This window comes from Macrobrachium nipponense, chromosome 20 (genome assembly GCF_015104395.2).
Source record: "Macrobrachium nipponense isolate FS-2020 chromosome 20, ASM1510439v2, whole genome shotgun sequence".
NCBI lineage: Eukaryota > Metazoa > Arthropoda > Malacostraca > Decapoda > Palaemonidae > Macrobrachium > Macrobrachium nipponense.
Genome location: NC_061089.1, coordinates 68,742,137 through 68,755,735, shown reverse-complemented (window position 1 = coordinate 68,755,735; position 13,599 = coordinate 68,742,137).

The following is a 13,599-nucleotide window of genomic DNA, read 5'->3' as shown; positions in this document are numbered from 1 at the left end:
TCACAACTATGAAATATATGGTAAATGTGCATACCTAGATGGATATGGGGATGATTGCAGAGATCTGCATCCAAAAATATGCAAAAACCTAAAAGAAGGAAAAGGATGTAAGTTCGACAAAAAATGCAAATATATGCACCCTGTAGCCATGAATCATAATCAAATAAATAACCAACCAAGTAATAAAATCCAAAATAAGAAAGAAACAAATAAAAGAGAGAAATCAAGAATATCAGGTAAAAGAGAAAAGCAAACCATCAATGAGATATGCAGAGATGTCAGCAAAAAATTTCAATGCATCAGCTCCAAAATTCTACTCAAGGGATAATAACTGTATTTATTATGCAAGAGGATATTGCAGAAACGGAGAAAATTGCAGATTCAGACACAAAATGAATAATTATGATGAAGGAAGATCAAATATTATGGAAAAGTTGGATTTTTTAATGTCAGAATTTCTGGAAATGAAAAAAAGAACAACATACCAGAACAGGAAAGAGACATGGGAAAATCCTTATTGCTACCAATATTAAATGAAGGAGAAAACACGCAAACCATCATAGTGATGAATGCGCAGGGTTTAGTTACGAGTAACTCAAAAAGAAAAATAGAGTACTTAGAAGAACTAACCCAAATTGAAAAGAAAATAGATATAATGAATATAAGTGAAACCTGGTATTCCCAAGAGACTGGGAATGATGATCAAATAAAAGGGTTCCAAACTTATAGATCAGATAGAAAAAATAGGAATCAAGGGGGAACCGCAATATATGGGAAAGACAAAAAACAAGGAAAAATATATGAGAAATATAGTAACTCAGAATGTGAACTAATAGCGGTAGAATTTGAATCTGAGAAATTAATGAACATAGTAATATATAGACCTCCTAATACTAAAGAGTTTGACTTAATAATTGAAAAATTGGATGATATATGTAGAAATCACAAGGACTGGACTATTCTCCTATCTGGTGACTTCAACTTTCCTTTCGTAGAATGGAAAGAACGAATAGGAGATTGTGGATGTACTTATACATATAAAAAAGAGAGTAATAGTAGTGCAGAAGATAAGAGGCAATTCGAAAAGCTATTAGATATGCTACTAGAATACAACATTCAACAAATAAATCACCTGCCAACAAGAAAGGAAAATACTTTAGACCTAGTATTTGTGAACGAGGTGAATTATGTTAAAGAAATAATAGTTTATAATGCGAGTATTTCAGACCATAATGTCATAGAATTAACAGTTCATTCCAAAGCAAGTGAAAACAGAGATAAGCAAGAAATGAAAAAGTGGGAAGGATATGGAAAATACAACTTCTACAGTAAAATATAAAATGGTCAGAAATAAATGAAGAATTAAACAAAGATTGGGATAACATTTTCGTAAGCGATGACATAAGAGTAAATACGGAGATATTATATAAAATATTAGAGAAAATAGTGGATAAATATATACCGAAGAAGAAAAGTAAACATCATTCATGCATACCAAGAGACAGAAGGATCTTGTTCCAGAAAATCAGAAAGTGGAAAAAAGGTCTTGCAAAAGAAAAAAATGCATGGAAAGTTATAGAACTAAAAAGTAAGATAGAACATGCAGAACAAAAGATTATACAATCAAAAGAAAATGAAAAACGGGAATTGGAAGAAAAAACCCTATTAAATATCAGCAAAACCCCAAACTATTATACTCATATGCGAAGAAGATGAATAAAAGAAGAATAGAAATAGGCCCTCTGAGAATTGAAGGGAGATTAACGAATGAAAAAAAGGAAATTTGCAACATACTGGCAGAAACGATATAGAGAATTCACCCCTAGAATAGATAATGAAGATAATGATATAGAAGTAAGGGACGAAAATAGTGAATATTTAGCTGACATAGAAATTAATGAAGCTGATATTGTGCAGGCAATTAATGAAATTAAAAATGGAGCTGCTGCAGGGCCTGATGGAATCCCTGCTATTTTGTTAAAGAAAGTAGTTCATTCTATCGCAAAGCCACTTGCAATATTATTAAGACAAAGTGTAGATACAGGCAAGATTTATGAGTGAGCACAAATTAGCATATATCACCCCTACTTTCAAAAGTGGATCAAGACTTGAGGCAAGTAATTATAGGCCTGTGAGTCTAACATCACATATTGTGAAAGTGTATGAAAGGGTAATGAAGAAAAATATTAGAACATTTAATAAAAAATAATTTGTTTAATATAGGACAACACGGTTTCGTACCCGGAAAAAGTACACAAACCCAACTGTTAGTCCACCGTGAGAACATATTCAAAAATATGAAAAGCGGAAATGAAACAGATGTGGTATATCTAGACTTTGCAAAAGCTTTTGACAAAGTAGACCATAATATATTAGCAAAGAAAATTAGAAAACACAATATCGTAGATAAAATAGGAAGATGGTTAAAAGAATTTTTACACAACAGAAAACAGATAGTTATTGCAAACGATGAGAAATCGGATGAAACCAAGGTAATATCCAGTGTGCCACAAGGTACGGTGTTAGCTGCAATACTGTTTGTTATTATGATTGAAGACATAGACAGTAATGTTAAGGATTCGTAGTGAGTAGTTTCGCTGATGACACAAGAATAAGTAGAGAAATTACTTGTGATGAAGATAGGAACGCTCTACAAAGAGACCTTAACAAAGTATATGATTGGGCAGAGGAAAATAGGATGGTATTTAACTCTGATAAATTTGAATCAATAAATTATGGAGACAAAGAAGGAAAGCTATATGCATATAGGGGACCTAATAATGAGACAATCACAAATAAGGAAGCAGTTAAAGACCTTGGTGTGATGATGAATAGGAACATGTTATGCAATGATCAAATAGCAATTCTTTTGGCAAAATGTAAAGCAAAAATGGGAATGTTGTTACGGCACTTCAAAACAAGAAAAGCTGAACACATGATTATGCTTTATAAAACATATGTTCGTAGTCCACTTGAATATTGCAATATGATATGGTACCCACACTATCAAAAGGATATTGCACAAATAGAGAGTGTACAAAGGTCCTTTACAGCTAGAATAGAAGAAGTTAAGGACCTTGACTACTGGGAAAGACTACATTTCATTAAAATTATATAGTCTAGAAAGAAGAAGAGAACGCTACATGATAATTCAGGCATGGAAACAGATAGAAGGAATAACAGAAAATATCATGGAACTAAAAATATCAGAAAGAGCAAGCAGAGGTAGATTAATAGTGCCCAAAACAATACCAGGAAAAATAAGGAAAGCACACAGGACTTAATCCACTACACACCAGCATCGATAATGCAGCGTCTATTCAATGCGTTGCCAGCTCATCTGAGGAATATATCAGGAGTGAGCGTAGATGTGTTTAAGAATAAGCTCGACAAATATCTAAACTGCATCCCAGACCATCCAAGATTGGAAGATGCAAAATATACCGGAAGATGTACTAGCAACTCTCTGGTAGACATTAGAGGTGCCTCACACTGAGGGACCTGGGGCAACCCGAACGAACTGTAAGGTCTGTAAGGTAAGGTCTCTATAAATGTACTTTAAATTAGCAATTTTTTGTATATAGTAATATATATATATATATATATATGTTTATATATGATATAATATAATATATATTTATATAATAACTATTATTAATAACGTAGTCATTCCATTTCGAAAAGGCAATTTTAGTATTATTCGAATTCAGACGACCTGTCAGTAGTACAAACAGCTTCCGTAAAAACAAAAGGCCATTTACCACTCTTTCACATAATGACACGTATCACCAGAAGACGATCGGTATCATAACCAAGTCTCATTCTTTACAGAGACAATTAACCTGCAACTTTCGTGCTAATAGGAGACACTCACCTCAAATTACAGGCCCTGTTACAGGCCATTACAGTTTGGCATAATGGCAGACGAGCCTATTGAAATTCTGTCACCGCGATTCGCGACTGTAATCCTCGAGATGAATATAGAATGAAATGGCAGCGGATACTGTGACTCACTGCCAATCGAATGAGGAGAGAGAGAGAGAGAGAGAGTTTGTGGCGAGTAAAAGGATTCATCCAGAAGAGGTTCTCAGAGTGGCAGAGATGCTGCATCTCGAGATCTGACTGGGGATGATTGATGATGGACTCTGGAGGTTGATGGAGAAGCAGATCTTAAGTCTTTGTTCTGTGTAATCTGGTGACCTTTTCATGAACTGCGAAATTTGTCTGTTAATTTTGCTAATTTCCATTTTTAACGTTCCTGTTTTCAAATGATATTTTTGATTTATTTACCTATATATCAGAGAACAACTATATTGTAGATTTGACTGAGGATGACTGATGGCTTGTGGAAGTTGATGGAGAAGCAGTTCTTAAGTCTGTGTTCTGTATAATCTGTTGGTCTTTCCATGAACCGCGAAATTTATTTGCGAATTTTCTTAATTTTTCATTTTTTAATGTTCCTGTCTTCAAATGATATTTATAATTCATTTACCTATACATCAGAGAGCAACTATATTGTAGATTTGGCAACGCCTTGACGATACCCATACGTCAATGGATGAAACATCCGTTTGCTAAAGTATAAATAAACAGAGCATCAGCTAAGCAATTTTTTATGTATCTCTTCAAAATGTAGGTCCGGGAAATTGTAGAAATGCTACTTGAAAGTAACTAATGATCATTAGTTTGCAAAAATGATTTTGGGATGAGATAGCTGGGCCTATGACCTTTCCAACTGCGAAGTATATATATATATATATATATATATATATATATATATATATATATATATATATATATATATATATATATATATATATATATATATATATATATATATATATATATATATATATATATATACATATATATATATATATATACTATATATATATATATATATATATATATATATATATATATATATATAAACTAAGCATCTTTAAGAATAACTAAGCGTCTTATCCACCCATTACTTATGCTGTATAATGACATTACCGCATATTGGAAAGCTGATATCATTATGATCACACAGGTCGACAATAGCCCTCATTAGCGACCACGTTCCCGTTATTAACAAACATGCTCGCAAGACGAGCTTATAGACACTCCTTCAAGGTCGCTAAGTTCTGTAATTAACAGGACTGCTTAGAACTGGAAAAGGATCAGTAGTAAATGGGGGTAGTTTTTTAATGTGGGGGGTAGTGATTTAACGTCTACTGCGCAGGTGCATTGATGAGTTTCGTTCTTTATTTTTTTTTGTAGATAAATTGGGTAGTCGCCAATTCGATTCTCCGTTCTGCCATCGTAGAATCAGAGGAATTTATTTCTGGCGATTAGAAATCCATTTCTCGATCTCATATGGTTCGGATCCTACAGTAAGCTGTAGGTCCCGTTGCTGGGTAACCAATTGGATCTTAGCCACGTCAAAATCTCTAATCCACCTACTCGGTGGTCTGGTTAAACTAAGGTATACATAACTTTTTAACTTTCGTCCTGATTCGACTTGTGTGAACTACTTTTAGCTTTATATTCGTAAAAGGGGGTAAGTCAATCAATATTTTCACGTATCTTATTATTGCCATCAAACGACGTCGCAAATAATTAATCCATTTTCTATATTCCAGAAAAACTAAAGACGAGCAGAAATCCTGTAAGTTGGCGCCACATATGCACAATCACCTGAACTCAAATTCTGCCAAAGTTTGGCCACCGGTATTGGATACTCGTGTCGAACTTCAAGGACGAAATGATAAAAAGAATTCAGAAAACTTCTCCCACGAGAGAGAGAGAGAGAGAGAGAGAGAGAGAGAGAGAGAGAGAGAGAGAGAGAGAGAGAGATGCCACTTTAAATGCATCTCCCCGGTTTACACAATGGATCTGGGCTCCTCTTTTGATGTATAATGGTAATACATTCTCTTTGCTTTCGATGCCAGTGGGACGAATTTATTTCTGGTGTCTCGCATAAATTTCGGTGTTTTCTCCTTGGCTTTTGGTGTTTTTCATTTATCTTTCTCATTCATTGTATCATTTTGGGCAAAGAGGTTTTCTTGGACATATTCTTCTTCATTGTATCATTCCCAGTGAATTTTCAATATCTTTCTCATTCATTGTATCATTTCCAGTAATTTTTCATGATCTTTCTCATTCACTGTATCATTTCCAGTAATTTTTCATGATCTTTCTCATTCATTGTATCATTTCCAGTAAATGTTCATTATCTTTCGCGTTCATTATATCATTTCCAGTAAATTTTCATTATATTTTTCATTCATTGTATCATTTCGGGCAAAGAAGTTTTTTTGACGCTTTCTCATTCATTGTACCATTTCCAGTAAATTTTCATTATTGTTCTCATTCATTGTATCATTTCCAGTAAATTTTCATTATATTTCTCTTTCACTGTATTCTAGTCAATTTTCATTATATTTCTCTTTCACTGCATTCCAGTGAATTTTCATTATACTTCTCATTCATCGTATCATCTTGGGCACAGAAGTATTTTTGTACACTTCCTTATTCATTGTATCATTTTCAGTTATTTTTATTTTGGTCATTGGCCCGGGGTAGGGGTGGGAGCGGGCAACAGAGTAAAAGGTACTTCTAATTCGTAGTCCTTCTATTCATATTAAGTCACTGCTCAAACAATAATTAACATTCATTACATATGTCCAGGTAAAATTGCAGCTGGAAGGAGCAGCTCTCAGTTTCTATCTTTCTACCTCCTATTTTTTTACTTCGTTTTGCTGCCTTTTTTTCCCGCTTCAATCCACTTATTCTCTCGTGGTTCTCTAGTAAACAAACAAAACTATTTATAAATAGATCAATCACCCACTGTTTCATTATGGCAGCCTTTATATAAAAGTTAAAAGTTACCCCAGGGAGAGTTAGCATCCACTGGTTAAGTCATTTTAATTCGCTGAATGATTTTCACATAATAATGCAGTTATCGAGGAGTTTAATCCCACCTTCATTAAACCTAAATGTATTCGTCTTTTCTTCATTGCAGATCTGACACATCTGACACTATAATCAATGATATCCAAACTGGGTGCCGTGGCACCCTGTTGTGCCACAGACAATGCCTAGGGGTGCCACAAGTTCGTCATGTATTTTGTCTGTGCTAGATAGTCTTAATGAACATTAAAAAATACCTAACCCCCAAATTACTACAATAGCAAACAAACAAAATAAATAAGCAAAAGTCCTGGAAATGAATAAAAATTATACGTAACAGGTAAAACAGGTAGAACAAACTAATTTCGCTCCAAAATACCACAAAAAAACCAAATATGCACTAAAAAAAATTGCTTAAAAAAAATAAACAGAAATCCTGGAAATGAAAGAGATTTTTCAAAGACTTTATATCAAATTTCACTTATTTATCTCCCAACTTCCTCCACCACAAAAAAAGAAGAAATAAATAAATAAAAAGCACTAAAAAATCATTTAACCTCAAAAACTACAACCACACAAAAACAACAACATACAAATAACAACAAAAGAAATAAATAGAAATCCTGGAAACGAAAGGTGCGCCCTGGAATCCAGAGCTCCCTCTGGCTCCAAGTTTTCGTTTCGACTTCAATAGGATTTCCCCCATTAGCATGTATGAGGCACACACACAAACACACACACGCACACACACACACACTGCCCCCTCCGGCTTCAATCGTCTCCTGCCGAAATTTTAGAAGCGGATCCATTTTGACGAAAGGGGGAAGGGGGGGGGGGGCAGGAAGGAGATGGAGAAGTGTTAGATAATGATGTCTACGTATTTCCCCTCTTACACCTGTTGCAATGTTTTAAATTATGTTTATTTAGGTTAGTGGATTAATCCACATATTATCTATCTATCTATCTATCTATCTATCTATCTATCTATCTATTTATCTATCTATCTATCTGTCTATATAAATAGATAAAATATTTACTTAGGTTTGTGATTATTCCAAATTATCTATCTATCTATCTATCTATCTGTCTATCTATCTATCTATCTATCTATCTATCTATCTATCTATCTATCTATATAAATAGATAAAATATCTATTTAGGTTTGTGGATTATTCCAAATATTATCTAGGTATCTATCTATCTATCTATCTATCTATCTATCGATCTATATAAATAGATAAAATATTTATTTAGGTTTGTGGATTGTTCCAAATATTATCTAGGCATCTATCTATATATCTATCTATCCATCTATCTATCTATCTATCTATCTATCTATTAAATAGATAAAATAATGATTTAGGTTTGTGGACTATTCCAAATATTATCTATCTATCTATCTATATAGATAGATAGATAAAATAATTATTTAGGTTTGTGGATTATTCCAAATTATCTATCTATCTATCTATCTATCTATCTATCTATACAAGTTAATAAAATAAATAAAGAAAAAATCCTCGAAAAAAGTATCACAATGGAGTAACCGCTGCAAGGCCTTTCGACTTCTCGTCCTTTGCTTTTAGTCAAGTACCATAGTTTCACTTTCCATTGTGGATTTTCTTTATCTGTCTTTTTGTGATTCAGTTATACATACACACACAAATGTATATATATACTATATATAATTTTTCATAACAGAGATGGCTCCATAGAAAGACAATCTCCGCTATTTTATTTCCTTCCCATTCAACGTCCACACACCTCTTCCATAATGGAGACTTGGTTCAATTTCCTTTTGTGCGGTCTCTCTCACCTTTGCTCTAATATATATATATATATATATATATATATATATATATATATATATATATATATATATATATATATACTATATATATATATATATATAATCAACGTTAACATCATCAAACATCAACATGAATATCAAACATCATCGGAGCACGTTCTCTGAACATCTAATCTTCCTAATACATCTCTCTCTCTCTCTCTCTCTCTCTCTCTCTCTCTCTCTCTCTCCTTTGAAGTATGTCTGATTTATATTAATTTTTTCCTTTTGGTATCTTACTCCAGTTTTCAAAATAACTTTGTCTGTCTGTCTGTCTGTCTCTCTCCTCTGATAACTTATATTCGCACGCATAAAAATCTCCATTTTTCTTACTAAGATATATGAGATACCGTTTTTCAGTTTTCTATCTCTTGATTATTTTCAGAGCTGGAAACTCATTCTATATCATCTAATAGATTTTGAATAATTCATTTCTATTCATTTCTGTTATCTATATCGGCTTGGAAATGAGTCATTTGGAGGGTTAACAACAAATCTTGCACACTACGTTTTATAAAGAGACGTAAAAACATATCTTTAATCCTTGACCAAATCTTTTCTACTTTTACTAGACTTATTTTTATACTAGCGAAGTCTTTCCTTAATATTTTTACTATCATTAATATCTGGAGATTTTATTCGCTTGGATATGTTCCTGTAATTCAGCTTGTGAAAACTACTGATGGATATTTTGTATTTTCTTCATTGCAATATTTTTCATCGCTGTTATTCAACACTAATTAGGTTTTATTTGCTCCTGTTCTGGATACTATTCCATCAGTCTTGTTAAATCTCTTACCGTGTTGTGATTGCTTCATAAACAACGACTCTGGTCAATGGCACCGCTTTCATTGTTGATTCTAAGCCTTATTCCTCCCCAACTAAAGGTAAATTTTACATTGCAATTCATACTTTGAGTAAGAACAGTCCTTACACTGTCAGTTGCCCCTAAGAATCAGATAATAGAAAGAAATTGAAAGAAAGCAACAATATGCAAATCTGTTAACTGCCCTGAAGACAATTAGAGAATAAAAATTATCATAAAAAGCAACATGCAGATCTGTTAATTGACCATAAAACAATCAGAGAGTTAAAATTAGTATAAGAAGCAGTATGAAAATATGACAATTGCCCCTAAGAATGAGATAATAAAAAGAAATTTAAAGAAAGCAATATGTAAATCAGTTAATTGCTCCTAAGACAATCAGAGAATAAACAGAAATGACAAAAAAGCAATACTCCAATCTGTCAATTGTCTAAGACAATGAGTATAAACAGAAATATAAAAAGAATACAAATTTGTTAATTGCCCTCAAGACAATCAGAGAATAAACAGAAATAACAAAAAAAGCAATATGCAAATCTGCTAACTACCCTTCAGACAACCGCTTAGGCAATAGCGTTCCAAGCATCACCAAGCGAATTCGCTCGAATCGCCGACCTGTCATATTCGCCAAAGACGGCAATAGAACTCATTAGCAGACGCTTCTCCTCTAACCGACTTAATCGCCAGACGGGGCGGACGTTGGTGACGCATGGTCGAGATTCCCGTCGGAATTGGCCCGCTCGTCGATGTATACTCGGGAATTAACGGAATGATTGGCCACTCGCGTCGCGGACTTGTTTGTTGGATGTGGTTTGTGGCAGTTATCAAGAGGCGATTGGGAGGATTTTCGTTTGGAGAATAAAGGTTGTGATAGTCAGTCTCTCTCTCTCTCTCTTTCTCTCTTAATATATACTTATATATATATATATATATATATATATATATATATATATACTATATATATATATATGTGTGTGTGTGTGTGTGTGTGTGTGTGTGTGTGTGTGAATCTCTCTTTCTCTCTCTCTCTTCATATACTCATGCCTATATAAATATTTAGATTAATATATATATATATATAATATATATATTTCATATATATATATATTAATATTATATATATATATATACATCTTATATATTATCCTATTTAGATATTATATTATATATATATATATCTATAATATTATATAATATGGTCTCACTTCTCTCTCTCATCAATATATATATATACTTAGTTATATCATATAGAATATTATATATATATAATATATATTATATATAATATATATATATATATGCCTCTGTCTGTCCCTGTCTGTCTGTCTCATCTACAGAATTCCTTACGGAATTTGAATTAAATGTTCATCCAAGCACTTTTTTTCACTTTTTTGACTTCAAAGCAGATATTTTTTATTTTCATTTCATAGATGTAAACCAAGAAGAAAATGCTGTTGCATAATTAGCAAAGACACTGTTTCGACTGTTTCTGTACGAGTCTACACTTGTCTTCCGTCTTTCCGCCTTTAGTATTAAAAATTTAGCTCTCTCCTTCTCATCTCTCGCTCTCTCCTCTCCCCTCTTTCTCTTTCTCATCTCTCTCTCTCTGCTCTCTCTCTCACTCTCTCTCCTTTCTTTTCTCTTTCTCTCTCTCTCTCTCTCTCCTTCTCTCTCTCTCTCTCTCTCTCTCTCTCTGTGAGTGTGTATGGGTTGCTGATCAACAGATATATCATATGCTAAAACTACTTTTGCTAACAACGTGGGATTTGTATTTGAAAGTAAAATAGAAAATTTACTTAAATAAATATTTAAAAATCCTTTTCTCAAGGCAAAACCAATTATTTCCTTTTATAAATAAAAAAAAACTTTTCTGTAGTTCAGTAACTAACAATTGGAAAGAGTGATGATTAAAAATTTGGTTCTTCATATTTGCCTTTGAAATGAAAAAAAAAAAAATCGAATAAAATATAACTGGACACAAAAAAAAAAAAAAAAAAAAAACACACATACATTCGAATAAAATTGAGAATGGGTCAATGAGAAATACTGGAGGAATCACGTGATAGATGGGGGGAGGGGGTGTTCCAGACGGGTGGGAATGGGAAAGGATGGGGGGGGGCGGGGGGGGGGGGGGAGGGGGGGGGGGGGGGGTGGGGGGGGGTGGGGGGGGGGGGGGGGGGGGGGAGGGGGGCGTCTCTGGGTGTGTTGAGGGGAGGGGGCCCCAACCCCCTGGCACCAAGTTTTCGTTTCAACTTCAATAGAATTCTCCCAGCATGTATGAGGAAGAGCTAACCTCAACTCTCTTTTCCCTGTACCCCCCGCCCCCCTCCCCCCCCCAAACAACCCCTTTTCATCTTGCTGAATTTGGAGGACCGTTTTTGACCTTGGATATACAGCTGGGGAGGGGGAGGGGGAGGGGAGGGGAGGGGAGGGGGAGATGTTTAATTAGTACACATTATTTTTTGTTCTAAAAAATCCAGATTTTACGCCTGTGCTCATCTTCAATCCTTTAATTACATATAATTATTTCTCTCTCTCTCTCTCTCTCTCTCTCTCTCTCTCTCTCTCTCTCTCTCTCTCTCTCGCGTCTCTCTCTCTCTCTCGGTCTCTCTCTCTCTCTCTCTCTCCTGAAAACATTCTATCAGGTTGATGAAAACTGAATCCGCTGATAAAAATACCTTGTCATTACCTATGTAGTGTCCTTGTAATTATACGTTCAAAAAAAGGACGCAGTAGACGTTTAAGACATAAAAAAAACGTTTCGCATTTCATCATTTGTATGAACAAAACGTCAGTTATATTTATCTGTACAAAAGACCTAAATAGAAATCTGCAAATTGATATTGAATAGATATGTACAAGTTGTGTCTCTTATCACTTCCTTGGAGAATGCAAAAATAATTGACAAATAAAATAAAAAAATAGTTCCGTAGAACATTAAAAGATGAAAACTCCAACCTCTCCTGAAAGGAGTTGGAGGGAGGGTGGGTAGGTGGTATATGTGGAGGGGAGAAGGTAAGTAGTGGGTCGGGGGGCGGGTGTCGAAAGAATAGGTGGGATGCTTTGTAACCCAAACCTACCCCCCCCCCACCCCCCCCCCCCCCCCCCCCCCCCAACCAAGTTTTCGTGTTTTTTCTCATCTTCATAGGATTTTCCCATTAGCATGTATGAGATAGACGAGTTCGACCTCCTCCCTATAACCCTCCTCCTACACACCTTCCCCTCCCCACCATTCATCCTTCCCCCTCCCTCACCCCGGAATTTGGACGGGGGGATATACGGGTGGGGGGAATGGGAGGGACAAGAGGCTGAGGGGGTGAGGAAGGGTGGGTTGGGCGGAATGTAAGGGCCGTTGGCCCCCGGATGTAGGACTCTACAATTAGTTTCCCAATCTCGCTTCGTCAGGTCACACTTCGAACAACATTAACCTCAGAGGGTAGCTGAGGCTTATCGGTGGAAGGGTTACCTTACGGGAAGATCAGTTCTCTTCCTTTCAGAGCTTGTTGACTGTGTGCCTACTCTCTCTCTCTCTCTCTCTCTCTCTCTCTCTCTCTCTCTCTCAAGCGGAATGTTAGGAAAGCAATAGTCGACAACTGCAATACGAGAGATGGATTGATTTGTGCCTATTAAAAAATTAGCTTCACAATGCCATACGAGAATTCGCATCAATTAAGCGTAACAAATTTATACTTTTCAAAATCAAGATGAGAAGGTAAAGATCTAAAGATAAACAATAATAGATTGGGCTCCCGTGATGATTTCAGTGATCAACTGGACGTGGGGAATAAAATTACTGATTAAAACCGGGATTAGCAGCTATGTGACAGCACTGTGAAAAGAGAGAGAGAGAGAGAGAGAGAGAGAGAGAGAGAGAGAGATTCATAAACTAGGGCCGAATCATATTCATGCTTTCCTCATCTTTATCATGAGAGAGAGAGAGAGCAAAATAAGGTCGAATAAAATACAATTCTTCTTCATATGCTTTAATAACATACTTTGTAAAATTCCTCTCCAAAGTTAATAAGGA